This window comes from Aotus nancymaae, unplaced genomic scaffold (assembly GCF_030222135.1).
Source record: "Aotus nancymaae isolate 86718 unplaced genomic scaffold, 86718_ANA_hifiasm-v0.15.2.pri h1tg000030l, whole genome shotgun sequence".
NCBI lineage: Eukaryota > Metazoa > Chordata > Mammalia > Primates > Aotidae > Aotus > Aotus nancymaae.
The window spans coordinates 26,677,244-26,698,292 of NW_026988443.1; the positions used below are offsets into that span (position 1 = coordinate 26,677,244).

At 36.7% G+C, this 21,049-nt stretch overlaps 1 pseudogene; it reads right to left on the bottom strand.

Moving 5' to 3' along the window:
* Nucleotides 1-7,675: 7,675 nt before the first annotated feature.
* Nucleotides 7,676-7,791, bottom strand: LOC135277356 (U6 spliceosomal RNA; annotated as a pseudogene).
* Nucleotides 7,792-21,049: the final 13,258 nt, after the last annotated feature.

The following is a 21,049-nucleotide window of genomic DNA, read 5'->3' on the forward strand; positions in this document are numbered from 1 at the left end:
TTCAATCTTAAAATTTTTAAGACTTGTGGCCCAACACATGGTCTTTCTTGGAGAATGTTCCATGTGCACTTGAGAAGAATGTGTATTTTGCTGATCTTCAATGAAATGTTCTGTATGTGTATATAAGGTCCTTTTGGTCTATAGTGTTATTCACATCAGATGTTGCCTTATTGATTTTCTGTTCTATATATTGTTCAAAGTGGTCTAAGTCCCCTACTATTGTTGTGATCTTGTCTCTTTCTCCCTTTATATATTTGCTTTATATATAGACAGTCCTTGATCTAAGATGGTTTAACTTACCATTTTTCTACTTTATGATTTGGTGAAAGTGATACAGTAGAACTGTATTTTGAGTGCTTGAGTAAAAACCAATCTGAAGCCTGTAATCCCAGCACTTTGGGAGGCCGAGGTGGGCGGATCACGAGGTCAAGAGATCGAGACCATCCTGGTCAACATGGTGAAACCCCATCTCTACTAATACAAAAAATTAGCTGGGCATGGTGGCGCTTGCCTGTAATCCCAGCTACTCAGGAGGCTGAGGCAGGAGAATTGCCTGAACCCAGGAGGCGGAGGTTACGGTGAGCCGAGATCGCGCCATTGCACTCCAGCCTGGGTAACGAGAGCGAAACTCCGTCTCAAAAAAAAAAAAAAAACCATCTGTTTTTTAATCTTTGTACAAAAATTTAGTATTTGATAAGTTACATGAGATATTCAATAGTTTATTATAAAATAGGCTTTGTGTTAGATGTTTTTGCTTAATACAGCATAATATTAAATGTTCTGAGCACATTTAAGGTAGGCTTGACTAAGCTATGATGCTTGGTTAGTTAGAGGCATTTTCAACTTATCATATTTTCAACTTATAATGGGTTTATCAGGACACAAGCCCATCATAAGTTGACAAGTATTTGTATTTAGATACTCCAGTGCTGGGTACACCAAACCTTATATTTCTGGTATAGAACCACTAGGTAATTATGTGTCATCTTTTTATTTATTATTAGATGCAATTTGATAAAATTTTGTTTTGAATGTTTGCATCTACATCCATGAGGCATATTAGTTAGTAGTTTTCTTTATTTCTAATGTCCTTCTCAGGTTTCTAATCCTTGTAATTTCCAAGGTAATCCTCGTTTCATTGAATGAGTTTGGAAGTGTTCTGTCCTCTTCAATTTTCTGAAAAGTTTATGTAGAATTAGTATTGCTTATTTAAATGTTTGATAAAACTCTCCTGTGAAGTAATTTGAACCTAGAGTTTTCTTTGGGGAAGACATTCAAATCAAATATAATCTCTTCAATAGGGCTTTTGAGTTCTCTATGTCTTTTGAGGGAATTTTGCTAGTTTGTGTTTTTTTTTGTTTTTGTCTTTGTTGTGTTTTTTTTTTTTTTTTGAGACGGAGTTTCGCTCTTGTTACCCAGGCTGCAGTGCAATGGCGCAATCTCGGCTCACCGCAACCTCCGCCTCCTGGGTTCACGCAATTCTCCTGCCTCAGCCTCCTGAGTAGCTGGGATTACAGGCACGTGCCACCATGCCCAGCTAGTTTTTTGTATTTTTAGTAGAGACGGGATTTCACCATGTTGACCAGGATGGTCTCGATCTCTTGACCTCGTGATCCACCTGCCTCGGCCTCCCAAAGTGCTGGGATTTCAGGCGTGAGCCACCGCGCCCGGCCCCTAGTTTGTGTTTTTTATGAAATTTTTACGTTTGACTTAAGTTGTTGCATTTATGACTATAAAGTTTTTAAAAATTATATCCCCATACTAGTCTTTTTGTGTGGAATATGTAGTGATGTCTCCTTTTATATTCCTGATGTTGGTAGTTTGTGTTTTCTCTCTTTTCTTCCTGGTTAGTCTAGGTATACATTTATCAAATTTATTGATCTCTTCAAATAATTTGCATTTGTCTTTTCATTTTCTCTATTGTTTTTCTTTTCTTCCATTTCGTTGAATTCTGCTCTGATTGTTGTCAGCTCTTTTCTTCTATTTATATTGGGTCACATTTGCTACTCTTTTTCTTTTTTCTTAAGGAGTTTGAGGTCCTTAGTTTAAAACCTTTAGTTTTTTTCTAATATAGGCATTTTATGCTATAAATTTTCTCCTGGGTACTACTTTAGAGATATTTTACAAGTTTAGATATTTCCTTTTTATCCAGCTCAAAATAATTTCTAATTTCCCTTTGAATTTTTTCATTGATCCACATGTTGTTTTTTATATATGTGTTACTTAGTTTCTGGATATGTATGGACTGTAATATGTGTTATTAACTTATCAAAGTTGATCTTGACTTATTATAATAATTCACATGTAAATTTAAAAGCTTTAATGTTATAATTTCATTTATCCCCTTCTTGGTGCTGTTCTGTTACATATTTTGCTATTAGGTATTTTAAAACTATTCATGAAATTATTATCCTTTTTGCTTTCAAACATCAATTGTCTATTAAAGGAAGTAGACAAAAAGTATTTTTATATTTACCTGCTTTTTATTTTATTTATTTTTACCATTTTCAGTGCTCTTCATTCCTTCCTTCCTATAGGTTGGAGTTTCTATTTAGTATCATTTTCTTTCAACTTGAAAACCTTTCTTTAGCATTGCTTATACAGTAGGTTTACTGTTAATAGAATATTTTGTTGATCTGAAAATATTTTTATTTTGCTTCCATTTTGAAAGCTGTTTTCACTGGCTATCAAATTCTAAATTAACAATTTTCTTCTGTTAGCACTTAAAAAATGTAGTTTCATCTTTTCCTGATTCTCATTGCTTCTCAGGGAATCAACCATATTATCATTGTTTCCTTTATGGGACATAAGTTACGTGTATGTTAACTGCTGTGCTCAGTTCAGTGTTGTTGTTGTTGTTGTTGTTGTTGTTGTTGTTGTTTTTGAGACAATCTGACTCTGTCGCCAGGGTGGAATACAATGGCACAACCTTGGCTCACTGCAACCTCTGCCTCCTGGGTTCAAGTGATTCTTCTGCCTCAGCCTCCAGAGTAGCTGGGACTACAGGCATGCACCACCATGCCCAGCTAATTTTTGTATTTTTAGTAGAGACGGGGTTTCACCATATTGGCCAGACCGGTCTTGATCTCTTGACCTTGTAATCCACCTGCCTAGGCCTCCCAAAGTGCTGAGATACAGGCGTGAGCCACTGCGCCCAGCCCAGAATGTTTTTCTTTATCTTTTTTGTTGTTGTTGTTGTTGTCTCGGTTTGGATAATTTATCTTGGCCTATCTCAAATTCCCTCATCCTTTTTCCTGCAGTGTCCAGTATGCTGTTAAATGCATCCAATATGCTTTTCATATCAGATATTTTATTTTTAGTTCAGAATTTTCATTTGGTACCTTTTAAAGTTTCAGTTTCTCTTTGAAATAACCTTTCTGTTCATAAATTCTGCCATTTTGTGTTCTAAACTTTTGAACATATTTATATTGATTTTAAAGTCCTGATCCACTTGTTATACTAGATGAGGCATCAGTCTGTTTGTTAATGTTTTTTTCTCTTGGTTGTGCATCACATTTTTTTGCTTCTTTGCATGAGTCATGGTATTTTCTTATATGCCAGACATCGTGTATAGACAAATGGTGGGAGACTTAAACATGCTTTGTCTTGTTTTGTTTGAGTTTTCCTCGCAAGAGGGTACACTCTTTCTTATGTCTGGCATCTAAAATGAGAGGTGATATAATTTAAACTTTTTGAGGGGTCAAGTTAATCTGTGACTAATCTACAGTCTTAATAGAAATTAATCTCACCTCTGATAGCGCAGGCCTCAATCTCCCAGACTGCCTTCACTGAGAAACTAATCCCTCTTGTTTTATCAGTATTTGAGCTTAGAGGAGGTTGGCCTGTAATTTCACCTATTTTCCATTCTTTGTATTGAGCTTCACTAGAGCACTATGACACTAGGTAGGCTCCAGGCACCCTAAGGATTTAAAAGATTATTCATAGTCTTTACTCTCTTAAGCCTGCCTTCACTGTTGCTTTCTCAGCAAAATTTGGGGTAGAGAAAGGATTATTATGCCATGAAAATTACTGGTACGTATGGGGTTCCTCCAGATTTTAATCTGCCCCCATCAGCCCTCGCTATTGCTACTAGGTTGACTGATTACATTTTGACTCCAAAAAATCTTTTCATCTTTTATAGGATTTTTCTGCTTACCTTTGAAGGGTTCCATTTTCTAGAAATGAGTTTATCAAAACTACCTTGCACTCACCAGTCTTTAATAGTTCCCTACATTAGTATGATTTTTATTTTATTTTCTTGTTACCACAGGGCAAAGGCCACCTGTGACTTTTTACATGCTAGCTAGATGTAAAACTGTGTGCTTTCATTCTTTTTTTTTTTTTGAGACGGAGTTTCGCTCTTGTTACCCAGGCTGGAGTGCAATGGCGCGATCTCGGCTCACCGCAACCTCCGCCTCCTGGGTTCAGGCAATTCTACTGCCTCAGCCTCCTGAGTAGCTGGGATTACAGGCACGCGCCACCATGCCCAGCTAATTTTTGTATTTTTAGTAGAGACGGGGTTTCACCATGTTGACCAGGATGGTCTCAATCTCTTGACCTCGTGATTCACCGCCTCGGCCTCCTAAAGTGCTGGGATTACAGGCGTGAGCCACTGCGCCCGGCTGTGCTTTCATTCTTATATGCATTTTATGGCAGTCCTCAGAATCTCAAAGAGATCTACAAAAAATAAGAGAAAAATTAAGAAACATAACTGTAGGGCAATGAGTTACTCTGGAAGAACTTTAGGCAGAGTAATGACCTAGCTAGGCTTATGATTTAGGAGAATTCTGTAGCAGCTATATGGTTTCTGCATTAAAGTGATAAGTGAATAGAGATAACTGTGAAATTTTTTATAAGCGATTGTTATAGTCTGGACTAAAGACAATAACTTTAACCAAATCTAATCTGGAAGAATGTAGAAGAGAGAACCATTTTGAGAAATTAAGATCTGTATCTATAGAAGTATGGAGATTCAGAAGAATGGAGATTATTAATGGAAAATAAGATTACAAGATTGTCTAAGGTCCGTTTATGAACTTGACAGAAGGTTTTTAAAATTCAGTAGGTATTGAGGATTTTTTAGCAGATAAGTTTGAATATTAAAGTCGTGTTTTAAAAATATTAGTCTAGAAATGGTGAAAAGAATTGATTACAGAGGAAAATAAATTTAAGAAAGGGAAACCCAACTGGGGGGTATGTTGGTATAAAACACAGGACTTACTAAAGGCCTGAGCTAGAGAAGTATAGCAGAAATGGAGATGGAAGAACGATAATGATAAGCAATAATAATCTTAATAAGTTTATTACTTTCCATATTATAAAGGGGCACATAATTACTAGTCAAAAAAGTTAATTGAACCTGTCTTGTCATATTCAGAGTTGCTATGCATCTTAGCATTTGGTACCATGTTACTAAGTAATTACTCAGTGTGCAATAGGAGAATAAAAGAAAAATAAACCAATTAAAATTATTAAAAACTTAATAGTATCTGACTGCAATTAGAATCCAAACTAATAAATGAAGCCTCATAGATTCTGAAGAGTATTTCCTATTGAAAGTATTTTAAATGAGAACAGAATTATGGTTTCAATAATATAAAAGAATACTGCAATTAAATAAACAATTATAAAAGGTAAAGGATTCCAATCCTGCTTTTCAACTACTATGAGAATATTTTTCTAGATATAGTCACACTTTTCTGTAAACAAAGGCTTTATGCAATCTGAAAGTGAATCCTGAACCATCCTGAATTACAAAACAATGAGTCCTCTCCATCTTCCCTCTATGGCAAGGTTCAGCAAACTTTCACTGTAAAAAGCTAGATAAAAAAAATTTTAGGCTTTGTGGGCCATACATTCTCTCTCACAGCAACTCAGCTCTGTTGTTATAGCATGAAAGTAGTCATAGACAATGTGAAATTAAAAATCTGGCTGTGTTCCAGTATAACTTTATTTATACAAATAGGTAGTGGCCATTTTTTGCCAACCCCTGCTATACAGTCTATCTGTATGGGAGTATCTTGGAGACTTGACTCTTCCAGTATGGTCTAGAGAAGTGCTCTTGAATAGAAATGTAATGGAAGCACATACAAATTTTAAATTTTCTAATAGCTACCTTAAAAGGTGAAATTCATTTTAACAATATATTTTATATAACTCAATATATTCCAGATATTATCATATCAACATGTTAACATTAGAAATTATTAATGAGATATTTTACTTTCTTTTTTTTTCATATTAAGTCATTAAAACCTGATGTGCATCTTACACTTACAACACATCTCAAGTCATAGCAACCATATTTCAAGTGTTAAATAACCACATGTGGCCAGTGGCTACCATATTAGAAAGTACAGCTCTAAATACATCATTGCTATCCCAGGTTTGAATGCTTCTCCTCCAGACTGCAAATTACCCACTAATAAGACCACTTCTCACCTAGCAAAGTGTTTCTGGTACCCTTTCCTTTCCCTGGCTTCAGCTTCATCAGCCTTACCACTTGAAAATTACCCAAGCAGTGCTTCTCAGAGTTTAATATGCATAATACTCACCTGGGGATCTTGTTAAAATGCAGATTCCAGTTCTGTAGGTAAAGGACAGAACCTGAGATTTTGCATACCTAACAAGCTCCCAGGTGGTACCAATGCTACTAGTCTAAGAACCACATTGAAGAAGCAAGGATTGAAAAGACCACTCCAAAGAAGCATAACTGGAATTGATGGTCTACCCTCCTCTAAAAATCTATCAGGTCTAATCCCAACATGCCAAACATCCCTGTTAGGTCGCCACCAGAAATAAAAGCTTCTAAGGCAGCACTATCCAGTAGAAATGTAATACAAGCTATGTATGTAATTTAAAATTTTGTAGTAGCCACATTTAAAACAGTTTTTAAAAAGTGAGATCAATTTTAATAACATTTTTAAAACTAAAATATCAAAACATTAAACATTTATTTAATATAAAAATTATTTATTTTTAACTTCTATTTTAAGTCAGGGGTACATGTACAGGATGTGCAGGTTTGTTACATAGGTCAATTTGTGTCATGGGGGTAGGTTGTACAAATGATTTCACCACCAAAGTATTAAACCTACTGCCCATTAGTTATTTTTCCCGCTTCTCTCCCTCCTCCCACACTCTACCCTCTAATAGGTCCCAGTGTGTGTTGTTCCACTCTATGTGTCTGTATGTTCTCATCATTTAGCATCCACTTATGAGTGAGAACATGTGATATTTGGTTTTCTGTTCCTGCATTAGTTTGCTAAGTATAATGGCCTCTAGCTCCATCCACATCACTGCAGAGGACATGGTCTCATTCTTTTTTGTGGCTACAGAGTATTCCAGTTGTCTATGTACCACATTTTTCTTTTATCCAGTCTATCACTGATGGGCATTTGGGTTGATTCCATGTCTTTGCTCCTGTGAATAGTGCTGCAGTGAACATCCACATACATACATCTTTATAACAGAACAATTTATAATCTTTTGGATATATACCCAGTAATGGGATTGCTGGATAAAACGGAAGTTTTTTCTTTAGGTCTTTGAGGAATTGCTATACTGTCTTCCACAACGGTTGAGCTAATTTATACTCCCACCAACAGTGTAAAAGCATTCCTTTTTCTCCACAACCTTGCCAGCATCTGTTATTTTTTGACTTTTTAATAACAGAAAACATATGGAATTCTTCACAAATTTGTGTGTCATCCTTGCACAGGGGCCGTGCTAATCATGCTAATCTTCTTTGTATTATTCCAGTTTTAGCATACGTGCTGCAGAAGTGAGCACTGAAAAATTATTAATAAAAAACTTTACATTCTTTTTTGTACTGTCTTCAAAATCCAATATATATTTTATACTTAGAGTACATCTTAATTTGGGCCAGCTACATTTAAAGGGCTTGGTAGGCACATATTTGCTAGAGACTATTGTATTGGACAGTGCAGCTCTAAGGTCATCATCAGACCTGTGTGCTTATCCCTGTGTGGTTCTGTACATCTCCAAATCTGACCCAGTTTCTCATCTCTTCTTATTCTCCCAAATCCTTTTCCCATATTCTCTGGAACTCATGGTCTTTCATTAGGAGGAAAAAAAAACAAAACTCCTCTATTATTAATCTCATCTCAAAAATGTTTCTTTCAACTTTTTGTTCTAACCCTAACCTGGTTATCCCTTAGCACCCTACTTCTCCTCCTACTCTGTTAAAAGTGGTGGCTGCTTCTTCTCACATATCTTCAGGGTCTTGATGTGGGATAGATGCCATTCTTTTGCCTCACTGCTCTGTTCAGGCCCTTTCTCCTCCTCCTCTCAAAAACCCATTCCTTTGAATCAGATGCCAATAGATTGTGGTGTCTGCTATGTCTCCTTTTTTGTGGTCATTTGTTCAGTCTCCTGCTTAAGCAGTTTATGTAGTCAGCATTTGATTGATCATATTCTTCTCCACCACTATGCCTCTTAACATTCTTGGTGACTTCAGCATCTGCCTGATTGTTTTACCTCCTCACTTCCACTCATCTTTTCCTCTATCCCTTCTCAGATACCCACCACACCACATCCAAAATCCTGATTTAAGAATTCCATTTAAAAATATTTCTAGCTCACTCAAAGTTCAGAATTCATTTGCCAATAATCCTTCAGCCACATTGTACCTACCCATCAATTGATTCAACCTCATATTTCCTTCCTCATATTATCATTTCTCATGTCACCAATAATAAATTCCATGGTCCATCACTATAATTAACCTGCTGTATATCCCCTTGCCCCTCTTTCCCTTATACTTGCTGGTAACCCTAAAGCTGACAAATCCAACATCTCACCTACTCTCACCCTTACCTGAACAGCTAAATGTGATTAAGGAAAACATACAATCATACTTACTGGTCTCATTTAAAATTTCTTACTACAAATCTTAAATCATTCTTGGTATTACTCAGTCTTAGTTGATAACTTCATGGCTTATTTCACTGAGAAATTAGAAACTATCGAGAGAGAACCTATTCCTCCCACAACCAAATCTACCACCTATCATCTGTATCTTCCCTCCAACTACACTGAATGGCATGTCCCTATTCCTAAGGCCAGTGCTTTGGCTTGGGAATTGGATTCCATCTCTTCCCCAAAGCCTTGGTCCCTGCAATTATACACTCTCTTACACATCATTCTTTACCTTTTTTATCATAATTGTTCTTAATGATATACAAACATGCTATGGTTGCTCCCAACATAAACAAAACCTTTATGTAAATAGAGTCATCCAACTAACACCCATTTCTCTGCTCTCCTTTCTAACTCATCAATAGAGTTGCCTATACTTGTTGACTCCATTTTCTTCACTACCATTTCCCAATTTGTCCTCCAATCTAGCTTTTTTTTCTTCTTACTTCAATGGAACTCTAAGGTCAAGGTGGCCAGTGACTTTCATCCTGCCAAATCAAGTAACCAATACTCAGTTCTCATTTTACTAATACTTTTGGTGGCATTTTATACAGCTGATTACTCACTCCCTCCTTTTTCAAATTTCTGTTGTTTGTGGTGGTTTCTGGTTATTCTGCTGAAACACCAGTCACTCCTTTTCTGTCTCCTTTGATGCCTCCTTTTCCTCTTCCTGATCTCTACTTGTCGGAGTGCCCCAAAGCCATCCTTAGGCCTTTTCTCTGTGTAAACTCACTCTTACAGTGATCCCATCCAGTTACATGGCTTGAAATGGTATCTATAAGCTTATAATAACAAAATCTACATTTATCTTCATTCCAGACTTCCTGTGAGCCTCACTCTATCTATACTTGGATGTTTAGTGGTCATCTCAAATTTAATCCAGCCAAACTGAAGCTTTTTATTTCATCTTCAGTTTCCTCCCCGTTCTGTCTTCTGCCATTCAGTTAAAGGCTTACTATTCATTCTCTCATCCAATTCCTTTATGGGCTCCAAAGCTCTATCTTCAAAATATATCCTCAATCCCACTACTTCTTACCACCTCCACTGTTAACACTTTAGTCTAAAGGACCATAATCCATAATCGTCTCTTGCTCAGATTTCTGATAATTTCCTTTGTGGTTTTCTTGCTTTCTTTCTGCTACCCCATCCCCACCCTTCAGTTTAGTCTTTATAAAACACTAGGCATGATTGTAAGGTACCTTTTGGCTAGAATAAAATTCACACTCCTTGTCATGGCCTTTAAGTGTCTACTTTTCTTGTTTACTGGGGTACTGCCTATTTCTCCCAGCACTGTCTCCCATGTTACTCTACTCCAGCCACACTGGCTGTATTTAAATTTTTAAATATGCTAAACTTGTTCTGGTCTCAAAGCGTTTACCTTCTGTGTGGAACACATCCCTGAGATCTTCACAGGGCTTGCCGTTTTACATCATTAATGCCCCAGTTTGAATGTCAGTTCCTAAGTAATAGATTACCCTCTTTCAAATAATTCCCTTTAATAATCTCTACTCTTTCACATCGGTTAATTTTCCTTCATAGCTATTATAGCTATCTGAAGTTCTGTTTTTAATTAACTGTTTACTTGTTTATAAATTTTTTAATTCTTCACTAGAAAGAAAGCTTTGTGAATGAAGGGACGTTGTCCTACTCACTGCTGTGTCTCCTTCATGTAGAACACTACCTGGCACACAGTGAGTAGTGAGTAAATGAGTCTGAAAGATTTCAGGAAATAGATCACATAGCTGATGAAATCAGAATTAGTTGTTTGAATTGTCTTCTAAACCTTCTAAGAACAAAAGGCTGTTGTACAAAGTAAGCCCTGCAATCTAGTCCATATCAGGAGCTTGTCCCAATGCTCATTAATCGTTGGATGCAGAAATTCCCAACAATTCCTGCTAATCAGCTAATTTGCCTGTTTCCATCAATAGTTACTGGCTATTTGTTTCTGCTGCCCAGTCCTCACCTAACTTGCCTTACAAGAGCTTGCTTTTAAATCGAGAATTTCTTTGCTTGCTTTGCCATATCCTTGCTTGGCTTTTCTTTCTTTAACAGGCACAACAGCATGCTGCTGCATCTTCAAAGAGTAAATTAATTCTGTCCGCAAAAGGGTCAAGTGCTAGAAAGTGCATAGCCATGCAGTTTGCATGGCAGGATACAGAAGATATGATGCTAATAAGATTCTAAGATGAGAACAGCAGACTGTCTCTGGGGATTCAGATGAAGGGGTCTGTAAATTTTAAAAGAAATGGTCTCCGAAAACTAATGATGTCTGCTTTCCAATTCATTAATAATGTGGAGTGGGGAGATGGGAGTGAGATCCAGGCCATGCTTTGAAATATCAAAATGTAACGAGGAAGAAAACAGTAAGAGCCATCTCAATGGGGTCATAAAACTGGGAGAAGGAGGCAAAATGTAAGAAGATGTGGTGGTGCTGTATGGAGGGGAGGGAATCAATCCATCCCATGTGTGTACATTTATGTGCATATAGTACCTTTATCTGTACATGAGTAGATAAAAAGTTGTGCTAGAAAAAATATACTGCAACATTGATAAGGCTTTTGCAATTTTCATATTTAAAGCGACTCAGAATATTTCAAGTATTGTAAAAACACATCTAAACTGTCTGCCTTCCCATATTTACAAACCTTGCCCTTCACCTCTTTGCATTGCATACAAGGAACTGAGTAAAACTCAGCCTTGTTTGTAGTTAATAGTGGAAGAAAAAAACCTTCAGGCAAAGCCTAATGAACCAAGAGCAATTCTGAGCTCTCCTCTGTAATATCTGCCGAGGCAGTGTCTTTCCAAGGGCTGCCTGGACATATCGTGTGACCTTGCTGCTTTACATCATTAAAATTTCCCATTACTGGAATGGTGTTTGCATGGAGGGGCTGTTGTGCAGATATGATGGCTGAGTTTCTCCCTGCTGCCTTCTGAGTTTGCTCTAATAGAAAATGCCTCTCTGCGTGAACAGTTCCCGCGAGCTGGGAGGTGTGCAGCAGCAGGAGAGTTTAGCTTTGGCTTTTATTTTGACAAAGCTATCACATTTTGCAGATTGAGGTTATGGTCTTTCCTTCTATCTCTGTATTTTATCTGCTTGATATTTTCTGATCTCCCTTTTAAACCTCCATTAGTTACGATTGAGGCTCTGAGGTGGCAGTCTGCCTTGGAGCCATGATATCGTCAGCTTTTCTTACGAGCCACTAAATGACTGATTCAGTGGGGTTCAGTCATGTGAAACATTTCCAAGGGCCTAGCCTCAGAAAAGAGACCCTTCTGTGCCAGATAGAGGCCTAGGGGGTTAGTGCAACCCCCAAGGGGCCAACAATTTTAAAAGCAAAAAGAACTGCTGCCTCATTTTCCAGGGTCATAGCTTCTTTTGACCATGTCCTTCAGCTCTTCCTTCTTGCGCAGGTAGCCTGCTGCACCATGAAGCAATGGAAGCTGAAGGAATTGGTGGCATTTCCTAATCCAGGCTGCAACCCCCAGCCGTTTTACCACCTCCTAAGAAGCTGTTACACTTTCGTGCAACCCTGATCTTATGATTTTAGCAGAAAGTTTCACAATAACAAATGCTTTTGCCTAGAGGGAGCAGAAATATTTCAAAGTACTGGTTATACAGCTGTAAACTGTTTAGAACCAGTTGAAAGGGGGAGAGATTCATTGGCCAGCTCTCCAAGTCTCTAAACAAACCATAGCAGATTGAGAGGTTTTGAACCCAAAGCTAGTGCTCTAATTTCTAAAGCAAGATAGTGTTACCATTTCTTTTTCCACGACTTTCCTATTTTCAGTGAAACAGTGAATTCTTCCTGAAAAATGCTTCTGAAGCTGGGAGGATAGCACAACCACATGCCTCAAACACTTCACTTTGTTCACCTTCTCTTGAATATGTGAGATGCGGCAGTCTAGAGTGGAGGCTGTCAGGGAGAGGGGGTTGTAGAGGTGAGGAATTTATTTCCCCAGGAAATCTTATTAGAGATGCAGTGCCTGTTTTTCATTGAGGTTTCTGCTCCTTAGCTTTGTTTTCAGCTGAGTAACCGAGCCTGAAAGCCGTCTGGTGACTCACAAAAGGTCACGCTGAGAGTCAGGGGCACGGACCAGAGCACGCTGCCTACCTGTGATTGATGTGTGTTAAAGCTGTCTTGAGCCACTCATAAACACAGCAAGAATCCTGTTCTCTTTTCATCAGTGCTCTTGACCAAGACTTGATTTACTGTTTTGAAATCAGCTGCTGCTTCAGTCCTCTACAGTAGCTTCTTTAAGCTTGTCATAACAGTTGATGACAATTTGGGAAAGCTCACATATTCAATGTATTTTTAAAATTGACTTTGCACTATGCCAGGTACCAAGGCTTTATAAACAGTCTAATTGTTCCCTGAGTATTTGCTGACCTAAAGGAAAGTGTTGATGAATCAGACCCTCCTCTTCTATCTATGAAGGTATTGAGATGTGTATTCAATACTGTAGCAAATCACTGTTGAAAATTGTTTCCATGTCCCTGAGGCTACTTACCTCAAAAGGTGAAACGGTAGAAGTATCTGCTAGAGAAGACTGACCAGCTCTGCTATTTCTGGATGAGATTGCTTTAAAGTTTATAAGAGAAGGGATTAAAATTGGATCAGAGTGTTATAAGTGACAGTACAATTCTCATTCTGGTGAAGAATAATCATCATCATCTCTAGCCATTGAGTGGGTTTTCTCAGTTGGATACTTATGGCTATGCCATAATGAATTTAAGACTAATGTCAATATGACTGAGATAGAATTGTATAATCTTAGAAGAAATGTGTGCACAGAATATGTGACTTATCTGAAGTGCAACAATCAGATGTAAATATTTCTGATCAATTTAGTTATTACTTTTTGATGACCTGCACGAGTTGAAGGGCTCCCTGACTTCCCAATAGCCACTTCTACACCTGTGTCCAGGAATGCCCCCATGGTGATTTTCAGAACAGGTACAGCAGCCATTCAGAAGGGATGCACCAGTTGCACAGAACAGATGCTGCCCACAGCAGCCAGTGCCACTGTACCAAAACATCCAACTGAGTATCAACTCTGCTTCTTACTCCTCTCCATACACACAATTCTTACCTATCCTTCCTTGACCTAAGTTGTACTTCCTTCATGAAGCCTTTCTTATTCTATAGTCTCTTTATTTTAAATTCTGAATTCCTACAATACTTACAGCCTGTGCCTCCCATTGTTCCTATATTGCTATTATTCTACTTTTTTATATGAATCATAGCATGATGTTGTACACATGTAGACATTTCAAAAATATTTTTGAACATGGGACATTCTGGTGAAAATGCCCAGAGATGATGTTTGAAATTGCTACACTTGGTATAGGGCTCATTTGAATTTTCTTTGTGTTCTTAAGCTGGGTGTCCAAGTTCTCTGTTTTCTTTTACAGGAGCCACCCGAAAAAAAAATTACATTTCAGCAAAGAACTATGGCACAAGGACACTGTTACCAGGGCCTCTTTTACTGTAAACATACTTTTCTCATATATTGTACTCTGCACATTTTCCAGATGAGAAATTTTGCTCCATTCTCTTTAATTTGGAGTGGAATTATGAATGAAGTCTGCTATATTGATGGAAGAGTTCAGTTTTCACCAGGACCTATAGAGAGTTGTATATATTATAGTTGATTCTGTATACAATAGGTCATAGTTTCAGATTTGTGCAGCATATGTAATTTCTCTTCAGAACAGTAAAAAATGCATATTGAGATAAATTCACAGGAAGTCCCCCAGCATATGGCTTTTTATTAAAAGGTTAATATGATTATTTGAAACTGGGAATGTGTTTTTTTCCTCCAAAGGAATTATATCAAGAGAGACAAGGTTTTAAGCCAGCCCTACTGTGAGATATTCTCAAAGCTTCCAGCAAAGAAGAGGGCCTGAACTCTGCCAAGACTGTTTTAAAAAAGAAAGACAGAGATGGATCTCTGAGTAAGAAAGACTGTGAGGGGAGAACGCTCAAAGCATTGGGTATTGTCCCCAGATGATGGCTAATATATTTTTTTTGTAAAGCTAGAGTAGGGTGTCAGAGATCTGGTAAAGCAAGTGTGAGTAAGTGGAGAATTTCCAGTTGCTTCTTGGAAGCAGCTAGGATAGCCATGTACGGCAGTAAAACAGACATCAGAACAGAATTAGAAGAGCTAGTTCTAGTCCTGGCTCTGCTGCAAACTCTCTGGCTAACCTTGAGCATGTCACTGTACCTCTCTAGGCCTGTTTCCTCCTCCACAAGATGAAGGGTTTCACTATACAAGGCTTTCATCTAAGCAAGTTATGGCAGTCATCTTTCTTTGTTTTGTTTGTTTGTTTGTTTGTTGAGATGAAGTCTCTCTCTGTCACCCAGGGTAGAGTGCAGTGGTGCAATCTCGGCTCACTGCAACTTCTGCCTCCTGGGTTCAAGCAATTCTCCTGCCTCAGTCTCCCAAGTAGCTGGGACTCCAGGTGCATGCCACCACGCCCTGCTATAATCTTTCTTATAATGCCATCTCTACTAGATCTCTGTTCTGTCCTCCTTTTCATGTTGCCTCTGTATTTTCTTATATTTCTTTCATTCTGCTAAATCCAGCCACTCCTTCCACTCAACCTATTCACAGGCTGACAGTAATAAAACAGAGAAGGTAAAAATACTTAAACACATACTGGTTATCACAGTCCATATTTTATTTACTATAAATATGTCCATGTTATTCTCTGTCTTAATCTGAAAGCACCTTGAGAAAAAAGACTATGCCTTCTTTTGTTTATTTCTATAACATATTTTAAAGCACCTGATGGATTTGGAAAATATTTAATGAAGACAATGATGCTGACATCTCAAGTTAAAAAGTAGTATTCCCTTTTCCATTATTTTAGTATTTCTGAATGCATAGCAGAATATTGCTTTTTATACATACACATTAATTTTTTTGCTAGTACTGTATTAATTTGGTTTGAGTTATATGTAGTTTCACAGTGAATTGAAAACCTACTCAGTTATATGCCTGTGTGTGTATGTATGATTACCTTCCCTTACAGAAATATAGATAGCATTATTACTTCAAGTTGATTGTTCAGACTTTCTGTCACTCTTTACCCAAGACTAGTTTTTGTAGCTGAAGTTTTAGCATTTTATCAGGGAAGATTGCAGGTGGCAGGTGTCACCTAATATTTGGATGAATATTTTCAAAACTCAGTTTTTCCCTATAAACCCCTAAAGGATTATAGAACAACTTCCATGCCTGTGCTTTCATGAGTAACTTAAGTTTTTAACTGCAGTATCATTGAATGTGAGAAGAGTTGTAAGTAATATGCTAAAAAACTTTCAGACTTTTTCTTTTCTTTCACACAAAAGGATTATAGCCAATGACATGGCTAGTTATATTTCCCAGCCTCCTTCCCAGTTAGTTACAACCACAGGAATAGGTTTTCTTCAATATGAGTTGGCAGGATATGTATCACTTCTGGGCTGGTCTTTTTAGAAATCAGCTGTGCCTTCTCCATACTTATTCCTTCTGCTGGCTAGAGAGAAATCATGTTCTTGTATGTTTCTCTGCATTAGTGACAGTAAATATACATATATATATTTTCTCATATGTCTCTAGAACACCTCCTCTTATACCTGGAACACATGACCATACCTAACTCCAAGAATATCTGGGAAATTGAGTATCTAGCTATTTCTACCTCTGTGGTTGGAAGTGGGCAAAGGAGAAGGGAGTCAGAAATAGGTAGCTAATAAACCATGTCTACAATAATGACCTAAACACATAATGCAAGAAATTAGAAGAAAAACAAAATAAACACAATTTGGGTGGAGATAATTTAGAAAGTAGCATAAAATGAAGTAAACAAAAAGTCCAACCTAATTGTGAAAGTTCTGGCAATTCTGACAAAGGAAAACAGAGTCACAAATAAACAACTTAAGGCAGCAGACATAAATATGGACATAGAGTTTTTCCAAGTGTAAAAGAAAGCTAAGTATGAATTAATGCCAACAATTTTGGAAATCTAAACTAAAAGGTTGATTTTTCTAGAAAATGTAAATTAGAAACATTGACTCAAGAAGAAGCAGAATACTATCATAGAAGAAATTTTTTAAATAATCAAAGATGTAACCCTTAAAAAGCCTCCAACTAGATGGTATTATGAGTAAACTATTTTAAAACTTAAACAGATAATTTCTAGGTTATATATATTTTCCAGAATAGAAAGAGATAGAAACCTTCTCCATTAGCTGTATATGGTAGTCATAATCTTGCTTATAAATTCATACAAATAATAAGTAATAACAGAATAAGCCAATTTGCAAACATGTTTAAATTCTAGGTATTAGCAAATCAAATGCTGTTTTGAAAGAAAAGAATGTGTTTCTAGCTGATAAGAGATTTAAGATCTTGATTGATTAAAATTTATTTCTGGAATGCAAGGACAGTTTAATGTTAGGAAATCTATTAATTTAATGCATTACATTGCCAGATTAAAGGAGAAACCCAGACAGTCTTCTTAAAAGACATGAAAGAACCATTTGATAACACTTATTTCTAATTGAATGCAATTTTTAAAATCCTGTAGTAAACTGAGAAAAGGAAAAAATAAATACCTTAATCCAATAAAGGTTTATACTATAAATCTACAATAAACATTATAATTAAAGGTATTTGGCAGAGATAGCTAGCTGTACTCCACTATCTGTTTCCCTCTTCTTCCTCAGTTATATGATGAATCCTGTTTTTAAATCCAGGCTCCTGGCTACCTGGAATAAAAATTATATTTCTCAGTTTCCCTGGCCACTAGGTGTAGTTATGTGACAAGGGTGGCTAAGTTTGACAAGTTAACTATAAACAAAGTTAAGAATAACTTCAAGGGACTCTCCTTGTCAACAAGGATGAATTTCAAAAGACCACAATATTAAGTTGCAAAAGGCTACAGGCATTGTAATACCAACTGTATAGATGTTTAAAACATACAGATGACTAAATATGACTTAAAGGTACACATAAAAATATAGAAAATGTTTATGAGAATGAAACACCAATATCAGAGGGAATGGGAAGGGAACAGCAGGAGGTGGGGGGCATCTAGCTTTATTTGTAACATTTTATTTCCTTAAAGCTAACGAAAACAATAGCAAAGTGTTCTGAATCAACTGTGGCAAACAATTAACAACTTGTTGTTAAACCTGGATTGTATTAAAAGGCCCAGCTATTTAATTAGATCAAATGTATAAGTGAAAAAGGGTTAATAACTGCAATATGTAAAGAGGTCCTAAAAATCAGTAGGGAAAAATTCAATCAAAAATGAGAAAAATAGAGAGAGAGAAATATACAGTAATATGAAATAAGAAATAAAATGGCCAATACTCATGTGAAAATATTCTTCATCTCATTAGCAATCAGACAGAAAGCAAACTGAAAAACAGGAGTGAGATTTGCCAGTAGCTTGGCCAGTACTTTAAAGACTTCTCAGTATTAGCAAGAACCTGAGGAAACATGTACACTCTCATACACCCATTACCTGTCTCTTCCACTTTCCCCCTTGCTCACTATTTAATTTAGTTTATTTATTTAATTTCTCACTTTCTTTCTTTAGCTCACAAACCTTTCTTAATGCACACTAGCCACCTTGCTAGTACACACTACTTCTCTGTCCACCTTATATACTTTGATTTAATTAAATAGCTGGGCCTTTTAATACAATCCAGGTTTAACAACTAGTAGTCCTATCTGCTCAGGAGACTAGGTGGAAGGATTGCTTGTGCCCAGGAGTTCCAGATTACGGTGAGCTATGATTGCACCATTGCGCTGTAGCCTGGTGACAGAGTAAGACCTTGTCTCTAAAAAAATTAAAATAAAAATAAAAACATTTGTACACAAACAGATATGTACAAGGATAAGCTAGTATGTTGTGTGCAACATTATTTTGATAATTAAAAAAACAGCAAAATATCCATCAATCTGGAAGAGGTTAAATTGAAATATGGTATATTTATATGATATAATACTATGCAGATGTTATAAAAATAAGATGAGCTGTATGTACTTTTATGGAAAGATACCTTATATTGTAATGTTAAGTGGAAATAAAATAAGTCACCATAAAATATCTAAAATATAATTTTATTTATGGAAAAAACAATACACATGCATATGCATATTTATACACATTTGTTTTTAGATATATAAACACATGCATACATATAAATAAATGGAAGTGCAAATTTAAGATACACACCAAATTGTTAATAATTTGTTAACTTCTCTGTGGAGAGTAGGATTTTGGGTGTGGAGGAGTTGGTAAGGGAGTATATTCTGTGTATTTTCCTTTTTCAGTCCTTTATAATGAGAATATATTCATGTATTACGTTTTTAATTAAAAAATAGAATATCTCCAAGGTTATTCTCTTCCAATGTCAGTCTCACTCATTTGCATCCTGAAATGCCCTCTTGGGTGGTAGTGAATGAGATAAGGTAATGGCCAGTGTGCTGGGAATTGGGTTTAGAAGAGCATTGTGATAGGGAACATTAGTCAGCCACATGTGCACCCATAGAAAAAAAGATTGAAAACCATGTTCCTGCCCCATTGTTTCATTTCCTCCTGCAGCATCTAGAAACAAAAGAAGCCTCATGTTGCCTTTACTGTGGTCATGATATGTCATAAGTACAGGAGGGGGATTTTTTTTTGGCAGTTTAGACGCATTTCATGCCTGCAGAAAGCTCATACCTACAGAATAGCTGTTTGTGCTGTATTTGAGTAATTTTAAATAAATAAATGCTTCCTTGCCAACATCAAATACAGTGAAATGAATTGCAGGACTCAGGGTGTGTAAATGAGTATTCTGGCAGTCCCTTCTTTTAACTCGTATATGTGGGTCAGAAAATGTAAGATTATATGTGGTACACTGACTTCACATTTGCAGGCATTTATAAACCTTTCTTTATGTACATTTATTCTCAGTTGTTGTATTGTTTGCTTGCAGTTTACACATAGACATGTTTGTGCTAACATGAGAACACACATGGACACCTTCACACACACAGTCACATAGCCAAATTGACTATCTCACTCCCAGGCCTTTTCTGGGTAATCATTGCTTGGCCTTGCATCTATTTGTCATTGACATCCTTTTAATTACTACCTAGGGTTACAACTCACTGACCCATGGGCTAGTGACAACCTTTTGGGGCAGCTCTATTTAAATTAGATTCCCTTCTTTTCCTCCTTTTCTTCTTGATTTGACAGGATAGAATTGAGATGATAGGGTATGAGAAGGAGGAGAGTGATTTCCACTCAGATGTATTAATAACGATAGAAATAACAAAAATAATGATAATTATGACTAATGTTACTGTTTGCTAAGCATGATTCTAGGCATTTTGTGCATCTAATTTAATTTATACAACAACTGTACAAGCCAGGTACTATCATTATTATTACTATGTCCATTTTTAAAATGAGGAAAGTAAGACTTAAAGAAAATAATAACTTGTTCAAAGTCACACAAGTAGTAACTGGCAGAGATGGGATTTGAGCACAAGAACATCTGTAATATGATTTAAAAAATCAAAGAATTGAAAGCCTATGTGAATTCATTTTGGTTTTTGATATTTTTAATTCATTTGATATTTTAAAATTACTAAAATAATAACTGCTTATGCCAAGTGAAAACAATAAAATAAAAACTTGTATCCAGGTATGACTGATCATCTACCTTTTTATTCATAACCTGGTCATACCCTCCACTACCATCTCCTCCTAATGAAACCAGGCTTAACAGTTGGGGTGTATCCTTCTGTGCATTTCTTTTTATCCATACCAACATAAAGGTATGCATACACTTATATAGGGGTCTCATTTATTTGTATGTGTGTATGTGATGGCTATGTTTCCCAGAATTCCTCTCTCCAGAATTTCCTTCCCTAAATGGTTCTGGGCTAGGATTGGCCACAAGAGAAGTTTGCCTGAGATTTGAAATGTAAAATAAAGCACCAGGCGTGATTAGATTGGGAAGGTTAACATAAGCTCAGGTGCTGTGCAGCTCACCTGGTTGACATCAGGTAGCAGCTTGGCCTGCAGATTCTCCAGCTGCCACAGGATTTCCTCTTCTAGCTT